This window comes from Oncorhynchus nerka, linkage group LG22 (genome assembly GCF_034236695.1).
Source record: "Oncorhynchus nerka isolate Pitt River linkage group LG22, Oner_Uvic_2.0, whole genome shotgun sequence".
NCBI classification, from domain to species: domain Eukaryota; kingdom Metazoa; phylum Chordata; class Actinopteri; order Salmoniformes; family Salmonidae; genus Oncorhynchus; species Oncorhynchus nerka.
Genome location: NC_088417.1, coordinates 15,903,689 through 15,924,642, shown reverse-complemented (window position 1 = coordinate 15,924,642; position 20,954 = coordinate 15,903,689). Strand labels below are relative to the sequence as shown.

The 20,954-nt window shown below is 41.5% G+C and overlaps 1 protein-coding gene across 2 annotated transcripts in view; it reads left to right on the top strand.

The window, feature by feature from the left end:
* The first annotated feature begins 18,293 nt into the window (after positions 1-18,293).
* Positions 18,294-20,954, top strand: part of LOC115104898 (5'-AMP-activated protein kinase subunit gamma-1-like) — a 126,809-nt gene continuing 124,148 nt past the window's right edge. The window contains exon 1 of one of the 2 annotated variants that reach the window (XM_065006979.1): positions 18,294-18,680. The gene's annotated coding sequence lies outside the window, so the exon portion shown is untranslated. The remainder of the gene's footprint in view (positions 18,681-20,954) is intronic. The other variant, XM_029626288.2, reaches the window with a different exon arrangement.

Sequence of the window (20,954 nt, the reverse complement as noted above, 5' to 3'; positions counted from 1 at the left end):
TCCTGGACTTCCAGACAGGCCGCCCCCAGGTGGTAAGGGTAGGTAACAACACATCTGCCACGCTGATCCTCAACACAGGGGCCCCTCAGGGGTCCGTGCTTTGTCCCCTCCTGTACTCCCTGTTCACTCATGACTGCACAGCCAGGTACGACTCCAACACCATCATTCAATTTGCCGATAACACAAGAGTGGTAGGCCTGATCTACGACAATGACGAGATAGCCAAAAGGGAGGAGATCAGAGACCTGGCCATGTGGGTCAGGACAACAACCTCTCCCTCAACGTGATCAAGACAAAGGAGATGATTGTGGACTACAGGAAAAAGAGGACCGAGCATACCCCCCATTCTCATCGACGGGGCTGTAGTGGAGCAGGTTGAGAGCTTCAAGTTGTGTCAAGGTGTCCACATCACCAACAAACTAATTTTGGCATTAATATGTGTCACATATCAGTTTGCAAACAATGTAAAAAAAAAAAAGTTTATTGAGTTAATAATGCAGCATACAAACATTGTCTCTTTTTTGCTTTCTTGAGTAAGGCAGCTCCAAAATGCAGGTGATTCAGCTAAGCTCAGTGCTTTCTGTGGTGGTGGGGCAGCCAGGGGAATATACGGAGCGTAGGGGTTGATAATGTTCTCTAGTTGCGCCGTGATTGGCTCAGTGTTCTGTCACTCATGGGGACACAACTTCACCACACAATCTACAGGGAGAGCTCGAAAATTCGAGCCACTTGGGAGTTGCCATAGCGTTACATTAGCCATCCAAGAAGGCTCAAGGTCATTGGCCACAGATAAAAGGACGTCAAATCACGTTATATCTACCGTAGCTTTGATTGAACTGATCATATCAACATCATACTTTCAAAATCTTAGCTAGCAAGCTAGACAAGCAGCCATCATCATGAATCACGTCGACAATTTACTGGCAAATCCTTTTCAAACCTTGTCATATGAGGAGAAATTATAGGTAAAACGTATCGGTGCTCATCGGCAATTGGACATAATTAAACAACCAGTTGGAAATCGGAAATTCAACAATGATTCAACAACAACTGCTATTCAGTGGAGTGGGTCTGTGGTCCAAGTCTGGGTTTAAGGGTCTCTTTTCCAAGCTTAAAATGATAAACATTCATGCTGTCAATCCAGCATGACTTCTACCACATTCAAAACAACTGGAAACTCGGAACTGGGAAATCTCAGACTTCAGTGAGTAAAGATAACTGGGAACTCTGAAAAAAATAGCTCCGACTGCGAAATATGTTTTTAGCAGTCATCCAACTCAGAATTCCAAATCTGGAACTCTTTCTAGAGCTCTGACCTGAAGATCACTGATGTCATGATTCGACCTTGTTTTTTTCAAAGTTCCAAGTTGTCTTGAAAGCACCCCAAATCCAGAGAATGCCAGATTTTGATGCCAAAGTTTGATGACAATTTTGATGACAAAATTTGCCCACGAAGACTTTTCCGCCACCATCCTGTTCAAGTGAGCACAGCACAACAAGGTGAGTCCAAAAATGTCTTGTATGCTGCTGCATAAATTATGTAATATGCCAGGGAGATATGTTTACTGTAACTAAGAAAGTAATACTAAGAGTATGTTGTGTAGTAAGCTGTTAGCTGTTGGTGGTACACATGCAAAAAAAAATAAAGGCAATAAATTAGACTGAATTAACTGTTTGGCTGCCAGACAAGGCTCTGCTGGTAGCAAGCCAACACCTCCTTTGGCCTCCTTTCCTTCCAGTTCTCTGCTGCCATTGACTGGAACGAATTTCAAAAATCACAGAAGTTAGAGTCTCATATCTCCCTCACTAACTTATCTGTAAATAGCCCATCCAACCAACTACCTACCTCATCCCCATATTTGTTTTTGTTTTTCTGCTCTTTTGCGCACCAGTATTTCTACTTGCACATCCTCATCTGCACATATATCACTCCAGTGTAAATTGCTAAATTGTAATTACTTTGCCACTATTGGCCTATTTATTGCCTTACATCCTTACTTCATTTACACACACTGTATACAGATTTTTCTATTGTGTTATTGACTGTACGTTTGTTTATCCCATGTGTAACTCGGTGTTGTTGTTTTTGTCGCACTGCTTTGCTTTATCTTGGCCAGGTCGCAATTGTAAATGAGAACTTCTTCTCAACTGGCCTACCTGGTTAAATAAAGGTGAAATAAAAATTAAAAGGTGTAGAAGTGGTAAGGATTCACTCCATGGTTCTGAAAAGAATACTCTGCTTTTGGGACAGCTTTATGTAGGCCATAACAGTTTGTGGGCACCGTTTGACACCATTAAAGAGCAATTAATATATTGTTTAGTGGCTTTGCTGGCATACATCTACACTATTTTGGGGGGAGTTTGCCCAACCAATATTTGCAGGCTAAAATCTGGATCTCAAATGTCTAAACTCTTACATATATTTTTCTACTACATCATTCTGAAAAACGATAAAAGTTAGATCAATTCCTGCTCTTTTCTATTCATAAATTGAGTTTGAGCTTTCAAACAGGCCTATCCAGCCAGACAATGTTCAGATGAGGAAGAGGTTAGGAGAGGAAGCCACTCTAATATTCGATTAAGGCACCCCCCCCCCCCCTCCCTCCCGCACCTCTCTCATTCAGAGTGGTTGGGTTAAATGCTGAAGACACATTTCAGTTGAAGGCATTCCGTTGTACAACTGACTAGGTACCCCCTTTCTCTTACTATTGATACTGCTGTCACAAATTAAACACAGCCATGTGACAATTCGGAGCTGTGCACAAAGTTTGAAGCACCCTCTAGTCTTGTAAGTGTCCCACCACAAGCCCGAGCTGGTATTTACCAGTAGCCAGCCAACCTGCATGCATGTATACTTGCCTTCTCCATTGTGAAGTGTGAACCCATCAAATCCTCTCTGGGAACGTACTGTATGTGTAGCGTCAATCATCATTTGCATTATTATACGAGCTTCCTTGTGTTTCAATTTAGGATTTACTGAAACATCTGCGCGCTATGCCAAGTGAATCGTATTCTGCGGGTTTTATTTTTTTTGTCAGATCATTTATCATATCTCAAGCCTATAAATTGCATCACCCCAGGAATTTTGGAAGGTCATGTCTTAGACGGGATACATATTTTTTCAAATTGACATCAAAAGTAGATTTTTAAACCCTTTTCTTAACGACCCTTAACCTAATTGCCATAACCTGCTACGTCAATTATCCTAACCTGCAGCGTAAATTCTCCTAAACCTCTTCGAAAAGAAAAAAAAAACGTTTTGGGGAGGACATGAATGCGGATTTAGGTGAACTAGTACTTGCCATAAGGTAGAATGTTTTAGCAGTGGTTGTTTTGTTATCATTCACCACACTCGATCTAGCACGAGAGGGGAGAAAGTAACGTTTCTTTTACGCTTTAATGAGTCCAGTTGTTTAGATAATTCTAGATCAATATGGGAAGCACCGCAAATGACTCCAAGAAGAGAGACATGAAGATGACACCTAGAAAGAAGAGGACGCTTCGATTGAACGTGCCTGTCAGTTTTTGTCCTCATAAATATTAACTGAGGCTCATATTTTTAGGGAGAAATTACTACCCTATTATATTTATGCTCGATCGCGCGTGCTCTGAAGTTGGGCATGTATAGATGTGGGCGGAGTTGTGGTATGTTTCCTTCAATTACAGATACTTTTCTCTACGATGTCTCTTTTGAATGTGTATAGAATATAATCTGCGGTGAACAATATCTGCCATAGAATATGTGGCTAATACATTGCCTGGCATATAATCTGTGGCGTATGTCATACAGAAAATGGATAGTGTTACAACACAGGTGTATCACCATATTTCTGTCTTAAAAGAAAAACATGTTTTGTACAGTGTAGGCTACATCACATGAACCATATTTAATGAGTATATCCATGAAAATAAACGTACATTTTACAGCTTGCACAAAGCCTTTGTTTATTTTCAGGGCCATTATAATAACCCATGTATAGACATCATGACATAACTCGGTAGTATACTCATACATTTTGTTAAACCAGCTTTCTCTTCCCTTCGGCTGTATGTAAAGAGTGTAAAATCTGTATTCCATTTGAAGTCAGCAGTCATCGTGAGTCATTCCATGTGAGTAGCTATCAGCGAAGACCAAAGGAACAGCACGTCAATCCTGTAATTATACCTTTACTGCTGATGTGATGTGACAGGTGATTATGGTGAGTAGAGGAAACACTAGGGATCATGTTTCATGATGTGAATACTAACAATCAATATTATTACTCACATCTTTATGTATACACACACACATACACACAGATACACACATACACACATACACACACACACATACACACGCACACACACACATACACACACACACACACACACATACACACACACACACACACACACATACACACACACACATACACATGCACACACACATACACACACATACACACACACACACATACACACGCACACACACATACACACACATACACACGCACACACACATACACACACACACACACATACACACACACACACATACACACACATACACACGCACACATACACACACACACACATACACACGCACACACACATACACACACACATACACACACATACACACACACACACACATACACACGCACACACACATACACACACACATACACACACACACACATACACACGCACACACACATACACACATTCACACGCACACACACATACACACGCACACACACATACACACACATACACACGCACACACACATACACACGCACACACACATACACACGCACACACATACACACGCACACACACATACACACGCACACACACATACACACGCACACATACACACACACACGCACTTACTTACGCTAAATGACTATCATCAGTAATATTGCTGTTATGCAAAATCTCAGTCCTTTAAAAGAGAGGTGACCTTAAAATCTGTGATACTGATGTTAAGGCAAATTCAAGTCATGGAACATTCTGTGACGCACCCAGGCCGTTCCTCATGCATCTCCAAACTCACCATGCATTATAAAGCAAGTGGTCACAGATAGCCGTTAACCAATGACTTGCTGTTTTGATGACATGCCAAGATATATCTACGAAACCAAATGTCCTACATTCGTGGAAACAGTAAGAAGCTCTGCCCCGTTCTCATGGACATGGGAAATGGTTTCCTATGTGCTTGTTGTTTACTAACAACAACAGACCATCATCCTCCATTTGAGCAGGTCTGCCTGCGTATCCCCATATCCACACGTATATCCTAGGTCTACATATTATGTTGACCAAACAAATGCAGTAGCATTGATTTTTAAGAAGTTACACATTGATTTAGTGACTCACTGTTACTTTATGTTACCTGCCTCATATTGACTCTAATGCCATTAAGGCTGCTTGACACAAAAGAGAATGTCGCTCTTGGGTTTATGTAAATTGTACAGTGCATGTGTAAAGAATGCCCTTCTTTCTCTATCCTGCATATTCTGGGCAATCAGGCATTATACGTGACATCAGAACTGCTTAGTGGACAGTGGATCACCACACAGTGAAATCTGTCTTACAATGGAACATGGTTTATTTTCTTTTTGTTTTCAGCTGCTGGTGATTTTAAGATAGGATCAGGCAGGGAAAGGGTTATATTTCTTAACATAAACTAGCTGGATCGAGCCCTGAATGCTGATTGGCTGACAGCCGTGGTATATTTATGCAATAAGGCAGGAGGGGGTGTGGTATATGGCCAATATACCACAGCTAAAGGCTGTTCTTATGCACGACGCAACGCGGAGTGCCTGGATGCAGCCCTTAGCCGTGGAATATTGGCCATATATCACAAACCCCCAAGGTGCCTTATTGCTATTATTAACTGGTTACCAATGTAATTAGAGCATTAAAAATACATGTTTTGTCATACCCGTAGTTTACGGTCTGATATACCACAGCTGTCAGCCAATCTGCATTCAGAGCTTGAACGACCCAGTTTATAACAGACCGTATACCATGGGTGTGACAAAACATTTATTTGTATTGCTCTAATTACATTGTTGACAAGTTTATAATAGCAATAAGGTTTGTATTTCTGGACTGGAGTAGCCTAGTTGTTTGGAAGAAGCATGGGTTATCTCCAATGCGTCTGGGTTGGTCAACTATCAATGTCTAGGCTACTATTGGCAGACTGATAATGTAAGCCTTGTGAACATTAGAAGACACCATTTTACATTATAGCCTGGATATACAGTACCAGTCAAAAGTTTGGACACACCTACTCATTCAAGGATTTTTGTTTATTTGTACTATTTTCTACATTGTAGAATAATAGTGGAGACATCAAAACTATGAAATAACACATGTGGACTCATGTAGTAACCAGCAAAGTGTTCAATATATCAAGATATATTTGAGATTAGTAGCCAGCCCTTTGCCTTGATGACAGCTTTGCACACTCTTGGCATTTTGACTGTACATTTTGATGTGCATTCCTCCTTTTGCTCCTTTTTTACATGTTTTCAATATTCTATTGAAAGGAAAGAATGAGTTCTAATAGAATGAACTCAAGTCTGCATGAATGTACACATTTGCATCTCTTATGATACACTTCTCTCAGTCATGGCCATTTCCATGTAAAAGGACCCATGAGCAACAACGTGAAGTTCATAGCATGTCAAATTGGGTGTCAAATGAATGCTAAGAGTCTATATTTCTGAGAAATTAAGGCATATATACATTTCTCACTATTTTCCCTCGTAAAAATTGTAAATAAGCAAAGGCTTTGATTTCTGGTTAAACAGATGAAAGGGGGTCTTATAAAACATCTACCAGAGAGTCTTAAAATGTATATTAGAAATATATGAAAACACAGCAATGTTCAAGTGAAGACCCCTGCCAACTATACTGAACAAAATATCAATGCAACATGCAACAAGTTCAACGATTTTACTGAGTTACAGTTCATATAAAGAAGTCAGTCAACTGAAATAAATAAATTAGGCTCTAATCTATGGATTTCACATGACTGGGCAGGGGCGCAGCATGGGTGGGTCTGGGAGGGCATAGGCCTACCCACTTGGGAGCCAGGCCAACCCACTGAGGATGGGCTTTATTACAGACAGAGGGGCTTTATTACAGACAGAAATACTCCTCAGCACCCCCATCTCCCCTCTCAGACGATCCCACAGGTGAAGACGCCGGATTTGGAGGTCCTTGGCTGGCGTGGTTACACGTGGTCTGCGGTTGTGATGCCGGTTGGATGTACTGCCAAATTCTGTAAAACTATGTTGGAGGCAGCTTATGGTAGAGAAATTAACATTAAATTATCTGGCAACAGCTCTGGTGGACATTCCTGCAGTCAGCATGCCAATTGCACGCTCCCTCAAAACTTGGCATTGTGTTGGTGACAAAACTGCACATTTTAGAGTGGCCTTTTATTGTCCCCAGCACAAGGTGCACCTGTGTAATGATCACGCTCTTTAATCAGCTTCTTGATATGCCACACCTGTCAGGTGGATGGATTATCTTGGCAATAGAGAAATGCTCACTAACAGGGATGTAAACACATTTGTGCACAAAAATGGAGAAAAATAAGCTTGTTGTGCTTATGGAACATTTCTGGGATCTTTTATTTCAGCTCATGAAACATGGGACCAAAACTTTCATGGCAACAATAATCACCTCTCTTCTGTTCTATTGTGTACAGACAATAGGCTGGTGCAGTGTTAATGGATGGGCCTCTGTTCACCAATAGACACCTAGAGAGGGGGGGGTGCAAACGATAACAGGCATGGCCAAATCTCAGTGTGCAATTGAGATTATTGTCCACGTCCCCTGTGGCGCTGTGTGTGCGATAATGAGCGTAGAAGAGTTTCCAGACAATGTGTGTTACTATGATGTCACGCCTTGGTCATTGTATTTTGTGTTTTTTTCATATGTTTGGGTAGGCCAGGGTGTGACATGGGTTTATATGTTATGTTTCGTATTGGGGTTTGTATTATTTGGGATTGCGGCTGATTAGGGGTGTGGTATAGGCTTGGCTGCCTGAGGCGATTCTCAATTAGAGTCAGGTGCTTTCGTTGTCTCTGATTGGGAACCGTATTTAGGCAGCCTGAGTTCGCTTGGTATTTCGTGGGTGTTTGTTCCTGTCTCTGTGTAGTTCACCAGATAGGCTGTATTTAGGTTTCACGTTCTGTTTGTTGTTTTCATAGTATGAGTTATTTCATGTACGCAGTTTCTTTCATTAAAGTCACATGAGTAACCAACACGCTGCATTTCGGTCCGACTCTCTTTCCACAAACGAAGAACGCCGTTACATATGAAACATACTGTATAGGAAAGTGTTGGCCAGATTGGGGAACTACTTGTGGAAATTTTGAATGATGTAATATTGTTTTTGGTTAGACAAAAAGTTCAAGCGTTTGGGAAATGTGTCTAGTTCTCTGCGATTCATATCTGTTCGTGGAATCAAAATATTCACTACGGATCATTTGGTACAGCTGTTTTAGTAACTGCATTACCCCATCTTCTTCTAACTTTTCCCAAACAACTGCTGTTTTGACCACTAACGCAACAAGTTAGAGAAAATGTTTGAGGTATGAAATCTTCCCATACCCCTCTGCTTGACAAATCTGAAAACATATTAGAAATTGCGTGTATCAATCTGTAATTAGAGCCGTTTTAGTAACCCACCGCCTACTCTCTTCTAGCAACAGCTCTCTGTGTCATCAATGAGATGCCAAAACAGAGCCGTTGCTATGATACTCATAGACATAGATGGCCAACATTATGAGGAGAGTGAAGAGAGTGACCACAATTACTGACCACAACAACTGAACCACACTACTGACCAAAACAACAACTTACTGCAAAAACACAACTGCTTATCATATCTAGTGACCACAACCACACAACTTCTGACCACAACCGCACAACTTCTAACCACATCTAATGACCACAACCACATAACTACTGACAACAACCACGCAACTTCTGAATACAACCACACAACTGCTAACCACATTTGGAGATCACAACCACACAGCTTTTGACCACAACCACACAACTATTGACCACAACCACACAACAACTGACCACAACCACACCACTTCTGACCACAACTACTGACCCAATCTAAAGACTATCGATGGAAATTAAAAATGATTTCTTAATTTCAATAATATAATCAAAGTACCATTTTTTTAAACTTCTTTCAATACCACAATTTTTTAAAATAGCTTTAGCAAGCTCCACAACTTTACTTGTAAAGCTACCATCTAGTTATTATTATTATGATAATAATTGAAAATGAATGTATGTTGCACTAAAAGGCCATATGCTGTATTGTAATCGAAGATCTTGTTTTCCAAACCCGCTGGCATTTCTGTAAATTCCATTACATTCATTGACACAGTAAGATATGAAGGTGTCGCAGATGACACGGGGCATATCTAGAGCTTTGGTCTTCCTCTTGCTCTGTCCGTGTGTGTAGGAGGACATGTTTTTGTCTGTACTAATAGATCTTACGGAAAGATACACTACCGTTCAAAAGTTTGGGGTCACTTAAAATAACATAAAATTGATCAGAAATACAGTGCAAAAATTGTTAATGTTGTAAATGACTATTGTAGCTGGAAACGGCTGATTTGTAATGGAATATCTACAGTGGCTTGCGAAAGTATTCACCCCCCTTGGCATTTTTCCTATTTTGTTGCCTTACAACTTGGGGGGGGGTTGTATAATTTGATTTACACAACATGTCTACCACTTTGAAGATGCAAAATATTTTTTATTGTGAAACAAACAAATAAGACAAAAAACAGAACTTGAGCGTGCATATCTGTTTACCCCCCAGAGTCAATACTTTGTAGAGACACCTTTTGCAGCAATTACAGCTGCAGGTCTCTTGTGGTATGTCTCTATAAGCTTGGCACATCTAGCCACTGGGATTTTTGCCCATTCTTAAAGGCAAAACTACTCCAGATCCTTCAAGTTGGATGGGTTCCACTCGTGTACAGCAATCTTTAAGTCATACCACAGATTCTCAATTGGATTGAGGTCTGGGCTTTGACTATGCCATTCCAAGACATTTAAATGTTTCCCCTTAAACCACTCGTGTTGCTTTAGCAGTATGATTAGGGTCATTGTCCTGCTGGAAGGTGAACCTCTGTCCCAGTATCAAATCTCTTGAAGACTGAAACAGGTTTCCCTCAAGAATTTCCCTGTATTTAGAGCCATCCATCATTCCTTCAATTCTGACCAGTTTCCCAGTCCCTGACAATGAAAAACATCCCCACAGCATGATGCTGCCACCATGCTTCACTGTGGGGCTGGTGTCTTCGGGGTGATGAGAGGTGTTGGGTTTGTACCAGAAATAGCATTTTCCTTGATGGCCAAAAAGCTAAATTTAAGTCTCAACTGACCAGAGTACCTTCTTCTATATGTATGGGGAGTCTCCCACATGCCGTTTGACAAACACCAAACGTGTTTGCTTATTATTTTATTTTAGCAATGGCTTTTTTTCTGGCCACTACTCTGTAAAGCACAGCTCTGTGGAGTGTACGGCTTAAAGTATGGACAGATACTCCAATCTCCGCTGTGGAGCTTTGCAGTTCCTTCAGGGTTATCTTTGGTCTCTTTGTTGCCTATCTGATTAAAAGCCATTCTTGCCTGGTCCATGAGTTTTGGTGGGCAGCCCTCACCTGGCAGGTTGGTTGTGGTGCCATAGTCTTTCCATTTTTTAATAATGGATTTAATGGTGCTCGGTGGGATGTTCAAAATGTGGGATGTTCAAAAATTCAACAATTTCTAAGATTTTATTGAGTTACATTTCGTATAAGGAAATCAGTCAATGGAAATGAATTCATTAGGCCCTAATGTATGGATTTTACATGACTGGGAATGCAGATATGGTCACAGATACTTTTTAAAAAGTCAGAAAACCAGTCAGTATCAGGTGTGACCACCATTATCCTCGTGCAGTGCGACATATCTACTTTGCATAGACTTGATCAGGCTGTTGATTGTGGCCTGTAGAATGTTGTCCCACTCCTTTTCAATGGCTGTACGAAATTGCTGGATATTAGCGGGAACTGGAACACACGTCGATCCAGAGCATCCCAAACGTGCTCAATGGGTGACATATCTGGTGAGTATGCAGGCCATGGAAGAACTGAGACATTATCAGCTTCCAGGAATTGTGTACAGATACTTGCGACATGGGGCCGAGCATTATCATTCTGAAACATGAGGTGATGACAGCGAATGAATGGCATGACAATGGGCCTCAGGATCTCACCAGAGTATCTCTGTGCATTCAAATTGCCATCAATTTAAAATTAAATTGTATTCGTTGTCCATAGCTTATGCCTGACCATACCATAAACCAACTGCCAGCACAAGGTGCACCTGTGTAATGATAATACTGTTTAATCAGCTTCTTGACATTCCACACCTGTCAGGTGGATGGGATATCTTGGAAATGGAGCAATGCTCACTAACTGGGATGTAAACAAATTAGTGCACAACATTTGAGAGAAATAAGCTTTTTGAAACATTTCTAGGATATTTTATTTCAGCTCATGAAAAAATGGACCAACACTGTACATGTTGTGTTTATATTTTTGTTTGTATATAATATCTGTGGACTATTTTAAGGCAATTTGAATGCACAGCGATAATATGACGAGATCCTGAGTCTACATTGTGAAGTGTGATTGTAATTTGAATGCACAGACACTCTGACGAGATCCCGAGGCTACATTGTGAAGTGTGAAATTAGTCAATCACACTTCACAATGTAGCCTCAGGATCTCGTCAGAGTATCTCTGTGCATTCAAATTGCTTTAAAATACTTTTGAAGAATTTGAGGCGAGGTTAGTTCACTTCAAACTGTTCGGAGGTTAAGCAATTGGGAATTCATTAACGTCCGCTACCCACAATAAACAAAGGTGGCTGTTTGAACTTGAAGGCCTTGACGGACAAAATGCATTGCCCAGAGCCATCTGTTTCTTCTTACCAATATCTTCCAAATTGGCAAGTGAGTTGGTATTGAAAGAAAGAGCCTCTTTCTCCGAGAATGACTCATCTAGACTGGTATATGAAAGGGTTTGTTAAAAAACCCCAGAGGAACTCAAAAGGATAGAACCAGGGCATAATTGAAAGCCAATGATGGAATGGAGTTGCAGCTATTTATTTTTCCCCCATTTTGTAAATGAAGACATTTTCCTTCAATAGCTACAGCTCATGAACATAAAAGGGACTGTGAGTTTTTCATTTGACAATCCCAAATCACTCAACCGGTTTGATCGTATCCACCAAAACTTTATGGAAGCATCCATAAAGTTCAAAAACCCTACATAGTTGCTTCACAAATAATTCATAAATACAGTCATACTTTGTGAAGGGTGATATAAAAGGTTCTTATTTGGCAAATGTGGCATAATCCTTTTTCCAACCTTAGCATGATATTTGTTTATGAATGATTTCTGAGGCATTTATAGAGGCCCCTTAAAGGCTTTACAGAGGCGTCATTAAAAAGGCCTTCAAAGGTTATGTTTAATTTGAAGTGGGACCATTTATTTTAGCTGTCATCCCCAGGGTTTGTTCGACCCACTTATGTCGCTCCAATCAGCTGTATCTTTGCCCCTCACTTTCCCTCGCTATGGTTACTGACTGATGACTCTCTTCTTGACCTTTGACCCAACTAGGTCACCAGAGACATCCTTGCCATCCAGGCGGCTGGGTTTACAGGTGTTGGCCCAAGTACTGATATAGGACCAGCTTATCTGTAAATGACCCTGGATCTGCTCTTAGTGGACAACTTGTCGAATACTGACTCAGCTTTTTGTACAGTGGACCCCTGCTTGGAGATGGCAAGCTTTTTACTTTCACTGTCAACAAATCTGGACGTCCAACCGAAGGAAAAGCAGTTCAAAGCATAGGAGTATGATGCAGCTGTGATGCATTTCATTGCCTTGCACTTTATAGCATTTTGGTGCTAATGTGGTTGGAATTCTCCACCATCCACCTCAGTCACATTCAAAAGCCAGCCCATCCATGAGCTTTGATAGGACAAAAAAGCCCACCCTGGAGTCTGTGCTGTCATCAGACCAAACCAAATGTAAAAAGGCAGTCCATTACGGATCCAGACCTTTTCAAAAAGTATTCATTTGGAGCAGTTTGACGCCCTAGAGCACCCTTGGTCAGCCATTTATCCATTAGCTGAGTCATCCCACTACACTCAAAAAGAGAGGAGAGACTGAATAGGACAGAGGAACAAGGATTGATGTAGGGGAAGGAGGATGAGGAGGACTAAATCTTGTTTTATTTCGACAGCTGCCCACAGCGACGCCCCACTGACCTGCTGTCACGATCGTCGTTAGAATCATCGGACCAAGGAGCAGCGTGATATGGTTTCCACATAAGTATTTAGTGAAACGCACAAAAACAATAAAGAAAGAACAAAACGTGAAGTCAATGAAGTGCTAACAGGCCACAAAACATAAACAAATATCCCACGATTACCAGCTGCCTCTAATTGGGAATCATACAAATCACCAACATAGAAAAATAAACTAGAACCCCACATAGAAATATTAAACTAGACTAACCCCGAGTCACGCACTGACCTACTCCACTATATAGAAACAAGGGCACTCTATGGTCAGGACTTGACACCTCCATTTTCTCTCTCTCTAAATCAATTTCAATTTAAGGTGCTTTATTGGCATGGGAAACATGTGTTTACATTGCCAAAGCAAGTGAAATACAGTTGAAGTCGGAAGTTTACATACACCTTAGCCAAATACATTTAAACTCAGTTTTTCACAATTCCTGACATTTAATCCTGGGAAAAATTCCCTGTTTTAGGTCAGTTAGGATCACCACTTTATTTTAAGAATGTAGTAGAGAGAATGATTAATTGCAGCTTTTACATTCCCAGTAGGTCAGAAGTTTACATACACTCAATTAGTATTTGATAGCATTGCCTTTAAATTGTTTAACTTGGGTCAAACATTTCAGGTAGCCTTGCACAAGCTTCCCACAATAAGTTGGGTGCATTTTGGCCCTTCCTCCTGACAGAGCTGGTGTAACTGAATCAGGTTTGTAGGCCTCCTTGCTCGCACACGCTTTTTCAGTTCTGCCCACAAATTCTCTATAGGATTGAGGTCAGAGCTTTGTGATGGCCACTCCAATACCTTGACTTTGTTGTCCTTAAGCCATTTTGCCACAACTTTGGAAGTATGCTTGTTCATTTGGAAGACCCATTTGCGACTAAGCTTTAACTTCCTGACTGTTGTCTTGAGATGTTGCTTCAATATATCCAAATAATATTCCTATCTCATGATGCCATCTATTTTGTGAAGTGCACCAGTCCCTCCTACAGCAAAGCACCCCCACAACATGATGCTGCCATCCCTGTGCTTCACGGTTGGGATGGTGTTCTTTCTTTTTCCTCCAAACATAACGATGGTCATTATGGCCAAACAGTTCTATTTTTTTTTCATCAGACCAGAGGACATTTCTACAAAAAGTACAATCTTTAACTCCATGTGCAGTTGCAAACCATAGTCTGTATTTTTTATGGTGGTTTTGGAGCAGTGGCATCTTCCTTGCTGAGCGGCCTTTCAGGTTATGTCGATATAGATACTTTTGTACCTGTTTCCTCCAGCATCTTCACAAGGTCCTTTTGCTGTTGTTCTGGGATTGATATCCTTCTGATTAAATTCAATTTTCATAGAACCGCTAGTTGCAATTCCGATGAGGCTCTCTTGTTCAGATATTGGTAAGTGGACTGGATGCAGGGCATGAAAGGGATAATGAATCCAATTGTATGTGTCATCCGTTTTCGGGACAATAATTGCGCACCCAACTCACTCAGGTGCTTCACTATATCACATTTGACATTGTCCATAAGCTTGAGTTAATTTGCACATAAAAAAATCATACAATGATGGAAAGACATTTGTGTTGTCCTTGTTAATCCTGACAGAGAAGAGCTCTAACTTCTTAATCATAGCTTCAATGTTGTACCGCACATTGAATATAAACTCAGCAAAAAAAGAAATGTCCCTTTTTTAGGACTCTGTCTTTCAAAGATAATTCTTATAAATCAAAATAACTTCACAGATCTTCATTGTAAAGGGTTTAAACACTGTTTCCCACGCTTTTTCAAATAACCATAAACAACTAATGAACATGCACCTGTGGAACGGTTGTTAAGACACTAACAGCTTACAGTAGTAATCTTAGTAAAGAGGCCTTTCTACTGACTCTGAAAAACACAAAAAAAAAGATGCCCATGGTCCCTGCTCATCTGCGTGAATGTGCCTTAGGCATGCTGCAAGGAGGCATGAGGACTGCAGATGTGAGATGCCTAAGACAGTGCTACAGGGTGACAGAACGGACAGCTGATTGTCCTCGCAGTGGCAGACCACGTGTAACAACACCTGCACAGGATTGGAACATCCCAAAATCACCTGCAACAACGTCGCCTATGGGCACAAACCCACCGTCTCTGGACCAGACAGGACTGGAAAAAAGTGCTCTTCACTGAAAAGTCGCAGTTTTGTCTCACCAGGGGTGATGGTCGGATTCGTGTTTATCGTCGAAGCGTTACACCGAGGCCTGTACTCTGGAGCGGGATCAATTTGGAGGTGGAGGGTCCATCATGGTCTGGGGCGGTGTGTCACAGCATCAATGGACTGAGCTTGTTGTCATTGCAGGCAATCTCAATGCTGGTCATTACAGGGAAGACATCCTCCTCCCTCATGTGGTACCCTTCCTGCAGGCTCATCCTGACATGACCCTCCAGCATGACAATGCCACCAGCCATACTGCTCGTTCTGTGCGTGATTTCCTGCAAAACAGTATGTCAGTGTTCTGCTATGGCCAGTGAAGCACCCGGATATCAATCCTATTGCACACATCTGGGACCTGTTGGATCGGAGGGTGAGGGCTAGGGCGATTCCCCTCAGAAATGTCTGGTAACTTGCAGGTGCCTTTGGTGGAAGATTGGGGTAACATATCACAGCAAGAACTGGCAAATCTGGTGCAGTCCATGAGGAGGAGATGCACTGCAGTACTTAATGCAGCTGGTGGCCACACCAGATACTGACTGTTACTTTTGATTCAGACCCCCCCTTTGTTCAGGGACACATTATTCCATTTCTGTTAGTCACATGTCTGTGGAACTTGTTCACTTTATGTCTCAGTTGTTGAATCTTGTTATGTTCATACAATTATTTACACATGTTAAGTTTGCTGACAATAAACGCAGTTGACAGTGAGAGGACGTTTCTTTTTTTGCTGAGTTTAGTTGCGGAGAGTCCCTGAAATCCTAGATTCAGATCATTCAGGCTAGAAAAAACATCACCCAGATAGGCCACTCGCGTGAGAAACATGTCATCATGCAGACAAGTGAAAATTATGGTCGGTAAAGAAAACTTTAAGCTCATCTTTCAATTTAAAAAAACTTGTCAAAACTTCTTCCCCTTGATAACCAGCGCACTTCTGTGTTTTCTGCCCAGATCATTGCATATTCCAGAAAATACACGAGAGTTCAGGGGCCTTGCTTTAACAAAGTTAACTGTTTTCACTGTAGTGTCCAAAACGTCTTTCAAGCTGTCAGGTATTCCCTTGGCAGCAAGAGCCTCTCGGTGGATGCTGCAGTCTACCCAAGTGCCGTCGGGAGCAACTGCTTGCACATGCGTTACCACTCCACCATTTCTCCATGTCATGGCTTTTGCGCCATCAGTACAGATACCAACATGAGCAGCAACTACGTTTGGCTACATACCGTTAGTGGAATTCCCGCGAGAATGTAACGATTAATGTGATTGGATGTTTTTTGTTTCACTAGGCTACCTGTATTTGACTTTGTGTTGTTATTTCGCTGAACACTAGATGGTTTAATTTTATGTTTGGCGGTGAAACATGGCTACTCAGGCGAGAGAAAAAACTCACCCAAATGTATAGCCCCGTTAGAAAATATATATGGACTGTTTGAAAATGTGAAGAAAAAATATATACAAATGTCAAAATAAAAATGATATACACTACCGTTCAAAAGTTTGGGGTCACTTAGAAATGTCCTTGTTTTTGAAAGAAAAGCACATTTGTGGGTCTTTAAAATGACATCAAATTGATCAGAAATACAGTGTAGACATTGTTAATGTTTTAAATGACTATTGTAGCTGGAAACAACTGATTTTTAATGGAACATTTACTTAGGCGTACAGAGGCCCATTATCAGCAACCATCACTCCTGTGTTCCAATGCACATTGTTAGATAATCCAAGTTTATCATTTTAAAAGGCTATTTGATCATCAGAAAACCATTTTTAAGTGTGTTAGCACAGCTGAAAACTGTTGTACTGATTAAAGAACCAATAAAACTGTCCTTCTTTAGACTAGTTGAGTATCTGGAGCATCAGTATTTGTGGGTTCGATTACAGGCTCAAAATGGCCAGAAACAAAGACATGTCTTCTGAAACTCGTCAGTCTATTCTTGTTCTGAGAAATGAAGGCTATTCCATGCGAGAAATTGCCAAGGAACTGAAGATCCTGTACAACGCTCTGTACTACTCCCTTCACAGAAGAGCACAAACTGGCTAAGGTGCCGCTGTAGGCCCTCTTTGGTTGGGGACAGAAGCACCAGATCATCAGCAAACAGTAGACATTTGACTTCAGATTCTAGTAGGGTGAGGCTGGGGTTGTTCTAGTGCCCTCGCAAATTCGTTGATATATATGTTGAAGGGGGTGGGGCTTAAGATGCATCCCTGTCTCACCCCCTGTCCATGTGGAAAGAAATGTGTGTTTTTTGCCAATTTTAACCACACACTTGTTGTTTGGGTACATGGATTTTATAATGTTGACTGTTTTTATCCCAAAACCTTTTTCCATCAATTTGTTTAGCGGACCCTCATGCCAAATTGAGTTTGTCAATTAGGGTGTGCAGGGTAAACACGTGGTCAGTAATTTGGTAAAAAGCCAATTTCACATTTCCCTGAGGAAATGTATGAGTCTGCTGTTAATGATAATGCAGAGGATTTTCCCAAGGTTGCTGTTGACGTATATCCCCCAGTAGTTACTGGGATCAAATTTGTCTCCACTTCTGTGGATTGAGGTGATCAGTCCTTGGTCTCTCTCTCTCTCTCTCTCTCGCTCTCTCGCTCTCTCGCTCTCTCAGGGAGGTGCAACTCCACCCCCCCACCCCGGCCCTGAATGTCTAGCCTGTCTTCTCCTGGGGACTGGCCTGAGATTCATCAAATAGGATTTGCAAGCGCTTAAGGCAGCACTTTTGTTGACTATCTCATTACAGCATAGCTAAGTACTCGTTAGGCAACAATGGACTAGCCTTGCGCTCAGAGAATGGAAAGGGTATAAGACTTGAGTTGTTTTTTAAAGCTCAGACAGATTAGCATCGCTGGGGATAGGTTTTTCTCTTGATCAGAAAGACAGGTTTTTCTCTTGATCAGAAAGACAGGTTTTTTTTCAGACTAATTTTCAAGGCTGGAGGACAGGTCAAAGTGAGCTCATCTCTTGGGGGAAGGAAGGTTTTTCTCCACTTGTTGTCATTCTGCTCTTGCCTGTATGCTGATAAGAAGCCTCAGTGCTCCAGGACCATACGCACAGCAGAGGGGATTTTGCTTGTCGTTCTGCACTTTGGGAGTAGAAGGTAAATTACAAGTGTGTGAGTGTTGAGTTGGGTTTGTGTTCTAGTTTAAGGGTATGCAAAGAGGTAATGGGGATTGGAACGTGTGCTTGAGAAGAAAAAGTCCCTTTGGGTATTTTTGTTACAAGATTCTAAATGTGGCTCAGAATATATGGTTGCTGGACCCACTGTGGGAGCTGGATCCACTGTGGGAGCTGGACCCACTGTCGGAGCTGGATCCACTGTCGGAGCTGGATCCACTGTGGGAGCTGGATCCACTGTGGGAGCTGGACCCACTGTAGTAGCTGGACCCACTGTCAGAGCTGGACCCACTGTCGGAGCTGGACCCACTCTAGTAGCTGGACCCACTCTAGTAGCTGGATCCACTGTAGTAGCTGGATCCACTCTAGTAGCTGGATCCACTGTGGGAGCTGGACCCACTATCAGAGCTGGACCCACTGTCGGAGCTGGATCCACTGTGGGAGCTGGATCCACTGTAGTAGCTGGACCCACTGTCGGAGCTGGACCCACTGTCGGAGCTGGACCCACTCTAGTAGCTGGACCCACTGTCGGAGCTGGACCCACTCTAGTAGCTGGATCCACTCTAGTAGCTGGATCCACTCTAGTAGCTGGATCCACTGTAGTAGCTGGATCCACTCTAGTAGCTGGATCCACTGTAGTAGCTGGATCCACTCTAGTAGCTGGATCCACTGTAGTAGCTGGATCTAATGGTGCAATTTCCCATTTGCCATTATTTTTCAGATGTAGAATTATTTCCCCCCTATGTTGTAAACCAGGAGTGGGGAATATTGCCCTACAATGGCAGGTGTAAGTGAGACTTTTGTTCCAACCAAGCAGTAACACAGCTGATCCCAGGGACTACAGATGGAAACTGATGACTACAAAACTGGCTGTCTGGCTAAGTCTGGAACATTTACAGAAATGTTGATTCCATGTACATTGTCCCTGTTAAATAAATGTAATAATTGAAATTAAATTCCATTCATAACTGTCTTGATTGATGACTGGGATAAGTTGATTAGTAGAAACCGCAGTGTTACTGCTTGCCTGCAATGAAAGCACAAAATCAAATTCAAATCTTTAGTACTTTTTTTGCCATTTACAGGTGAAGCTAACTACTGGAAGTAGACTACTTTTTTTTGATAAATTAAAATAAAATATCAGTGTATGAAAATATTAGGCAATTATTTCCATTACTTTTCAGAATTAAACCTACCTAATTCTCATGATACTATTATTGTGTTTACTCGGCTAAATTATACATTCTGTTAACATTTTACTCCAGAGTGATCTATTTTTTCAATTTGAAGTGTACAACATATCGATATGATAATTTTTCACGACGTAGTGGTTAAGTAGTGGTTCAGTAAACTATGTTTCTTAACAGTATCTTTAATGTAGCTCAACTTACAGTGTGAAGTCTTTCGTAGTTTGGTAGGCTATATTTTCAGAGTGGCTTCCCCAACACTGCTTCTAGGGTAAGACTCAGGATACATTTCATTTCTTTAAAAGTTTCATTATCTACAATCTTTATTTAAAAAAATATATAATCATGTGATACAAGATGCAAAATAATACAATCAGGATTAAGCATTATGTTATGGAATTTACTTTCATTGTGTGTAGATGTCATGTGGCCTTCAGCGGAGTGGCCTAACCTGGAGTTGTTGTGTCTTGAGCTGTGTTTTTTTCCATTTTAAGAGTGTGTACTGTGGACAGCAGACACCAAGATAGGGTCTGGCGCAGGCATCAAGGTTGAACAGATGTGGCCAGACTAGAGTCACTAGAGCTGAAGGTCACCTTGATGGCTGTGATGTCACTGAGGATCTCTGGGAGTTAGGATGTCATTCATTTGTGGCTGTCATCATTAAGATTATTGGGTAGGGATGGGGATGGCCTTAATTTGTGCACATGATTGACTCAAGATTGGACCTGTCAGCCAGTTGTCATCAACAACAAGGAGTTATTTGTATCTAGGTAAGATTTGTTCTCCTGACACAATTCGGTTGAGAATGTTCTACATGTATTTTACAGATCGGTAGGGTTCACATGGCTTGGGTGACACCATTGACCTCTGGCAGGAGCCCCCCCCACCCCCCTTCACAACTGTTTTGTCGCTGTTGATTGAGTCAGTGGTCATTTCTAGGGTTCTAAGTGTGATATTTGATTCTTGCTGATTCACGTTTAGTAGGGCTTTAGCATGTTAATGAGGTTTAGCACACTGCACAATGGGACTCATTCCAAGCGGTTCTTTGAGTAGCGTTGTCCATTAAACTC